The sequence below is a fragment of the Gracilinanus agilis genome, chromosome 1 (assembly GCF_016433145.1).
Source record: "Gracilinanus agilis isolate LMUSP501 chromosome 1, AgileGrace, whole genome shotgun sequence".
Classification (NCBI taxonomy): Eukaryota; Metazoa; Chordata; class Mammalia; order Didelphimorphia; family Didelphidae; genus Gracilinanus; species Gracilinanus agilis.
Genome location: NC_058130.1, coordinates 787,708,318 through 787,715,678, shown reverse-complemented (window position 1 = coordinate 787,715,678; position 7,361 = coordinate 787,708,318).

Genomic DNA, 7,361 nt, shown 5'->3' with positions numbered 1-7,361 from the left:
TTTTGGTCATATTTTGCATCAGTTCATGGAAGTCTTCCCAGGTTTCTCTGAAATAATCCTTCCCATTATTCCTCATAGCCCAATAGGGTAACACTATTATCACACACCACAACTTGTTCAGTCATTCCCCAAATAATGAATGTCCCTCCATTTTGAATTCTCTGCTCCCACAAAAAGATCTGCTATATAAATATCTTTGTATAAATAGGTTCTTTCCCCCGGTTGGGGATCTCTCTGAGATACATGCCTAGATCAAAGGGTAAATAGAGTTTAAAGCTTTTGGGGCAAAGTTCCAAATGGCCAATCAATGAAGGACAACTCCACCAACAGTGCATGAGTGTCACGGCTTTCACACATCTCCTGTTGTGAGGAAGATTAGTTAGTTAATTAAGTATTGAGGCTGACCTAGCAGGAAGGAGCTGGAGCTGGGAATTCCAAGATGGAATGAAAGAGCAGGAAGAAGTGACTTGTGCTCTGAGAGGGACTCCATTAGGGGTTAGCACAAACTGTGGTTAGCCCTGGGAGATCTCAGAGTATAGGATACCCTGCAACCTGATTTTCCCTGGGATCCTGTGTGGTGGTGGCATGTAGCAAAGAGGACAAGATCTACAGTGCAGTTACAAGGGAAGAGGAGAAGTTTGGGATCTGGTGGACAGTGTCTCAAGCACACCCTCTCAACTTGATACCTGAGACCACCTTGGCTCTTGGTATCCAGAGATCATCGGTGGATTGCAGTGAGAACCCCAAAGCCACATGAGCCCTTAGCTGTGCTGCTCAAGCCTGGCAGGTCCAGGACTGAGGCAGTCACCCAGAGATTCCATTACAGCTCCTTGGGCCCTGTCTGTTTAGGTCACTAAGTTAGTGCAGGGAAAATCCTCCCCTTTCCCTGTGTTTTTTGTCATTAGGTTTTAAGGTGTTAGAGTAGAAATCCCTATCCCACCTTTTAGTTAACATAATTAAAGCTGTTACACCCCTTTTACCTTGCCTGCTTATTTCTAGACTCTGGCCCAGGGTAACAGTTGATCAACAGCCATTTTGTCAGTTAGGAGCAGCTTTGCTGCTCTGATCTCCCAACCTGGTCTAGTCTCTCCTACAACCCAGCGTGTGTGTACCCACAATCATTTGGACTTATTATAACATCCCTGGTGTCTCCATTACCATTATTTACCTATCATTTCTACACTCCAAAGTGATCATTTTCTTTTTCTGGCACAATAGCCAAATTGACAGGTGCGAGAGGGTGCCTCAGAGGTGTTTTACTTTGCAGTTATAGGACACAAATGCTTAGCTGACTCAAGATGGAGGCAATTGCCAAAAGAATGGAAAAGTTTGATTACTTAAAACAGAAAAACTTCTGCACAGAACCTTAACCTCTGCTTGCCTCAGTTTTCTCAACTGTGAAATGATGAAAATAAGAACATTTACCCCAGACGATTATTACACAGATTGCTGAAAGTAGATTTTCAGAACATGAAGCATTCCAGTCTTTCTGTATCCCATTCTTTGAGCCAGATGCCTTTGTGACAAGGCCAGGATGTCTCCCTCGGCACCTCCCTAACTCTATATGCAAAGAAAACTCCCAGGCTTCCCAGAAACTGGCTCCTTTCTCTTCAGCCTGTCCAACAAGGGAAGGACTAGACCAGTGAGGAATTCTAATGAACAGAGAAGGAATGTACCAGCTGCTGGTTCTGGTACAAACAGCTCTGCTCAAGAACTCCTTGATGCTCCTCTCCTGAGAAAAAGGCCCCATTTTTGTGTGAGGGCCTTTCCTGGGCTCACCCCAACATCCTTGGACTCTTTCTGGGTCAGGGAGCTCAACAACAGAAGGCAAGTATGGCAGTCACACTCTGGAATGAATACAAAAGCTACAGGGGAGCTCTCTGAGGGCCTCCCCAGCTGCCTGATTCTGGCTGTCCCTGGCAAGGACCCTGACCATTCCTACAACAGGCTCCACTGGCATATACTGACCTTCCAGCCCCTTTCTCTCTCATCACATCTCCCTCCTCCTCCTCTGACCCAGGGACACTGGCTTCCTGCCTGATCCTTGGCTTCCATGGTCTGATTCTGGGCCTTTCCAGGGGCTGTCTGTCTCCCTACAGGGAATGTTCTCCCTCCTGCCCCTGGCCTTGGAGCTTCCTTCGAGTCCCAGCTGAATCCTCCCCTCGGGAACCAATGATCTTCCCAGAACTCTTAGTCCTCCCTCCCACAATGAATCCCTCCATCCTGTCAGCACAGAGCTTGTTTAGATACAGCTGCTGAAGGGTTTCGTTGGTCAGACTTGGAAGGCACCTGAACGGTGGCTGATAGTTTCTCCCTTCCTTTGTGCTAAGCAGTGCCTGGCACACATGAGGGTGTTCCTCTAGATGGGTTGACTTGGGCTAAGAAAGAGGAAAGAGGAAGGAGCCAGAGAGACCTGGGAGGATTCGAGGACATGAAACAGAAGCCATTGAGCAGCACCAGGGGACAATGTCTTCCCTGAGGATGGCACAGAGCAGGGGACACCCTCAGGCTATGCTCTCGTCCAGGCTCAAGAGGGAACAGGTGAAAAGTAGAGGAAGAGGGTATGAGTGTCACCAGGCAAGCAGAGAGAGCAAAGACACGATTCCTAGACAGGGAAGAAGGAGTTAATGGTCATCCTTGCATTCACTTGTGTCCAGGGAGAATTTCAACATGGGAGGCAGCACCTGGGAGGAGCTATTGGGGTTTGAGCTTCCCAAGGGCCAAGGAATCACTCCCAAAGCTGAAAAGAGAGCCGGGAAGGGTTGTTCCTCCTACCTTGGATATGGGACAGAAATGCCCAGCAGGAAGAAGGGAGCAGCTTCCCAGCCCATCTTGTGTCAGAGCCAGGGAAGGGCCTCCCTGGCTGATTGGGCTTCCATTCTGGGGCTAGAACTCACTTACCTGTGCTGGGAGTCTGTCCCTCTCAAAGGCCATCCCTGGGACTCCAGGCTCCCTATAGAGGCAGCAAAGTAGCCCCAGTGAGTCCTTGTGGTGAAGCTCCTCCATCTTTTCCCGGCCTTGTCTTTGTAAGGGTTAAATTAGGAGTTTTGACAAAATAAGAGAGCAGCTTTTAATAATTTAAATTTTAATAGAGGTGCAAATTAATATTATCCCTTTAAACCAGAGGAAAGAAAACTTCTAGCACTTTTTAACAAGTAACAATTCCTTTTTATATCTCACCAATCAGGCTCCTGCCCCCCTCCCCACTTTCCCCCCACATTATGGCCCCTGAATGGAGCTCCAGCCAAAGCTCTTCCCAACAGGCCTCTCTTGGCCCAGGGAATGACTGACTTCTCTGCCCTTCAAGCACTCGTTAGGCTCTCCCTCCCCTCTTTCCCTCAGTGTAGAAAAGCCCATCTTCCTCACTGTTTTTGGGCTCCCTCTCTAGGCCAGTTGCTCTTGGGGACCTGAGAAGAAGCTACCCTGATCTCCCTCCCAGCTCCAGATCTGGCTCAGCCCCATCCCCCCTCAGGCAGGCCCTGGGCCTCTGTACCCTGAGCTGGGGAGGGAGAAGGGACCCAGAGGGCACAGGTTTCTTCTTCTCTTCCCTTGCCTGAGGCTGTCCCACAGGGATCTACAAAGGGTGAGGGGTTACAGGAGTCACCAAGGGTCAGGCCTCTCCTCAGGGTAGAGGCTGCTACCAGTAGAGGGAGGGGGAACAGCTTGGCAAGAGAAGAGGGTCTGAAGGAGCAGATGAGCCCCCTCCCTCTGTTCCTCCTCTTCTGTTTCCTCCCTTCTCCTATCCTCCCAGACCCCCAAGAGGCAGCAGGGCCTTGGGATCCCACATGGGATAGGCCCAGCCAGAGCCTCCAAGGCAGAGGATGGGAGCCCAAACTCCCCTGGCAGAGAAGGGGCCTGAGAGCTCTTCTAGAAGGGGGAGCAGGGAAGCATGGGGAAGGGGAGCCAAAGGAGGGGTTGGGAAGGCCAACAGAGCTCCTGGCAAAGAGGGCAGGGAACCTGGAGAGACTCGAGTGTTCCTGGGGGTGACTGAGCCTGGGGAAACCAGGATGAAGGGGTGATGGAGTCTCCCTAGAGTTGGGGAGGGCATTTGGGACCCTCTGGCACAGCTTAGGCTGGGAATCCCTAAAGGGAACTGGAGCCAGGGAGTCCAAGGCCTGGCTTTGACTCCTGGGGGGATTAAGGGGGGGGGGCAGGAGCAGAAAGGCAGAGCTCAGATCCTCACAGAGGGTCAGCTCTGAGGGCAGCACAGAGGAATCCCCAAGCAGGAGTTGGGTTTCAGGGCACCTGGGCCAGGAATCCCTGGGTCCCTGGAACGGCCCCTCTGTCCCCTTAGACACCTTCCCAACCTCTAGAATCCACCCCAAGGTTGGGATTCCCCTTGGGCCACCACCTACCAGGCAGGGCAGGATAGAGCCCCCCTCTACCTTCATCCAGCCCTTTCTTCCCTCCCCCACCATACTAGGGACACTTCCCTGCCCTTCCCTCTCCCCAGACTGCCCAGATACAACCTGAGGGACCTGGGGGCAACAGAGAGTTCCTTGGGGAGAGCAGGGCCCCATGGGGAATTGGGGGGCAGAGGGAATGTATGGTCTCCAAAGAGGGGCCATCTGGAGTGGTTAAAAGCATCTTAGGAGAATCAGACAGGTGAAGAGGGGGTCAGTGCAGGTGGGGGAAGGAGGAAAAAGGGGAGGAGGAAGAGGGAGGAGTGGGAGAACCAGGAACAGGGCCTGGTTGTGGCCAAGAGGCCAAGGTGGGCCAAATCTGACAAGAACTTGGCTCAAAGTCAAAGCCCTGCTCTCAGGGGGATGGGGGGAGGGGCTGCAGGAGGGTCACCTGGGAGCTCTCCCATCCCAGAAGTCCTCCAGTGCCTGCTGGAGACCCCCTTAGTCTGGGGGAGATTCATGAGGTTCCCTCTCAGTGCTCCAGGGGAGCCTAGCCAGCCCCCAGCGGGAGATCCTCCAGCCGGGAAGCAGTTCTAGGGCACCAGGCCAGGCCAGGCTCAGGGTTCAAAGACAAAAGGGGGAGCCACCAATAGCACAGGAAGGGGCTGAGGCCAGATTGCAACCCAGGCCCTCCTCACTTTCACTGCAGGCCTGGCACTCTCCCTCTGTGCTCCCCAGCAGCCCAAGAAAGGCTCCCTTTGCAAAGGGGAGTCCTCCCTGTGGAGAAGGCCCTCCTCCTCCCCTCAGCCCCGCATCCCTGACTGCAGGGCCTTCCTGGGGCTCTGCTGGCCTCCTGGGCTCTCTTCCCCCTTCCAGCCAGCCTCTATTCAGCCACTGAGGTGACCTTCCTATGGGTTTTCCTCCATCCAATGCCCCACGGTGCTCTTAGGCACTCCCCTCCCCCTCCTCCCTGCCACACCCCCTGCCCTGGGCAACACCAGCCTCCTTGGGGGGGGTCCATGAACAGCACCTCCAGCTCCTGGCCAGGAGCACCTTCTCTGGCTGCCCCCATGGGCGGCTGCCAGTCTCTCCGACCCCAGCTCGGATCACTGTCCTCCCCGCCTTCCCTCCAGTCCAAACGACAATCTCGCCTCCTGCAGGAAGCCCCACGTCCTTTCCGGGCCCAGCCAGCCCCGCTCAGCTGCAGAGTCCCAGGATGGAAAGGGACGGGAGGGACTTCGGGCTTTGGGGGGGATCCAGGAATCGGGCTCCGGGAGGCCCAGGCGGGAGGTGGTCGGCCCCAAAGGGAGAATCCGAACTCAGTCAGGCTCTCTGCCTCCCGCCTCCCCCGGGCTCCTCCACCTCTGCTCCTCGCCACTCGGGCCCTCCTTCCCGCTGTCCCCCGCCACCACTTCATAATTACCGGGGCTGGAGGCGTGGGGGCTCAGGAAGTTCCAGGGACGGTTAGGGAGCTGAAGCGGAAAAATCTTTGGAAGTGGAGGAAGAAGGGGAACTGGGCAAGAGCTTAACTTCCGGTTTCCCAAAGGTCTCTGCGCCGCCTGTTCCGGTGAGGCTGGGTACCACCCCCCCACCCTCTCCCCTCCTCGGAGGACTCCCTTCTGAGCCTCCAATGTGAGCCCCGCCTCCCTCCCCGACCCCGACCCTTCATTCCTCTCCACCCACTGTGGGCCTGCCCCGCCCCTCCCCTGTGGTGAGCTGGCCTCAGGTGCTTGTGTTCACCCAGCCCAGTTTAGGGCACTCTGGCGTCCTGGAATTGGGGAAGAAAGAAAACGGTCCCGGGGCCTCAGGAGTCCCGAGTTCCAAACTCTATTTGTGCGGGGCCCTGCGCTTTCTTTGGGGGGTTTGCATCCCCTCTTTGTGCTAGGCAGGAATGGGGCATTCTGGGTAGCAGGTCAATCTTCAGATGGGACGTTCTGCTTTAATGGAGATATGCTCTGGCCCTGCTGCCCAAAGCCAGTTAGGAAGAGGCAGAAAGGATGACCGCCAATGGTTTTGCAACCCTTGTTCTTCCGAATGGGGTTACTAGTGTGGTCAAGCCAGATCCGGGCCTTTTCCAATGTCGGGGTGTCTTTCTCCCTGGCCTTTCGAGGAAGCCCCCTTCTGCCCACGTCTCTGCCCAATGAGGTCTCTGTGAGGCTTCCCCGAGCCTCTCTCCTCCGCACTCACTCCGTGTCCTTCCCTGCATCCTCCCCGCTTCCCTGTTTTCTCTCCTTTCCCCGCAGCCTCCTCAGTCTTCATTTTCCTCCGCATCTCCTCCCTCTTCTCGGCAGACTTTTTCTACTCTTCCCCTTTCTCAGGCTCCTGCCTTCACCCCTCCCCCTCTCTGCGTCTTCGCTTCCCCCCTACTATTCTCCCTCCGCCCTCCCGAGAGCTCCTCTAACTCGGCCTCCCTTCTCCACAGGCTCGGCACTGAGAGTCGGGGAGAAGAGGAGAGGGGGGGAGAGGAAGGGAAGGAAGCTGAGGGGAGGGAAAGGAAGGGAAGGGGGGGGTGCAGTGAATGACTAGGAGGTGGAGGCGGAGGCGGAAGCTGCGGCAGCCTCGGCTTAGACGGTGAGGAGAGACTAGTTCTCAAAGTCTGAGCTGGAGCCAGAGGGAGGAGCGCAGGAAGAAGCGGGAGAGCAGGGGGTAGGGGGGAGCAGGCCAAGCCGCGGGCGGGGGGCAGCAGGGGACAGAGACTGAGAAGGCGATGAGGCACCGGGCAGCTCCTGGCGTCCAGTTCCAGAGACAGACTGCACTCAGTGCGTCCTGCAGGGGAGGGAAGAGGAAGGGAAATGTCTCCTCTTCAAGTCCAGGAGTTTGATGGACAGGAGAGCTGGCCAAAGCCTCAGCCCCAGCTTCTCTGAACTGCCAGTTCGTTCGAAGGGTCACAGGGAATCTCCAAGCGTCTTTTTCTTGGCCTTGAGGGGCCAGAGAATCCCATTCGCAGATGGTGCGGATATTAGAAGGAAAAGTTAGATCGCCCCCTACCCCAGCACACACAAGCTTACAGAAAAGCAC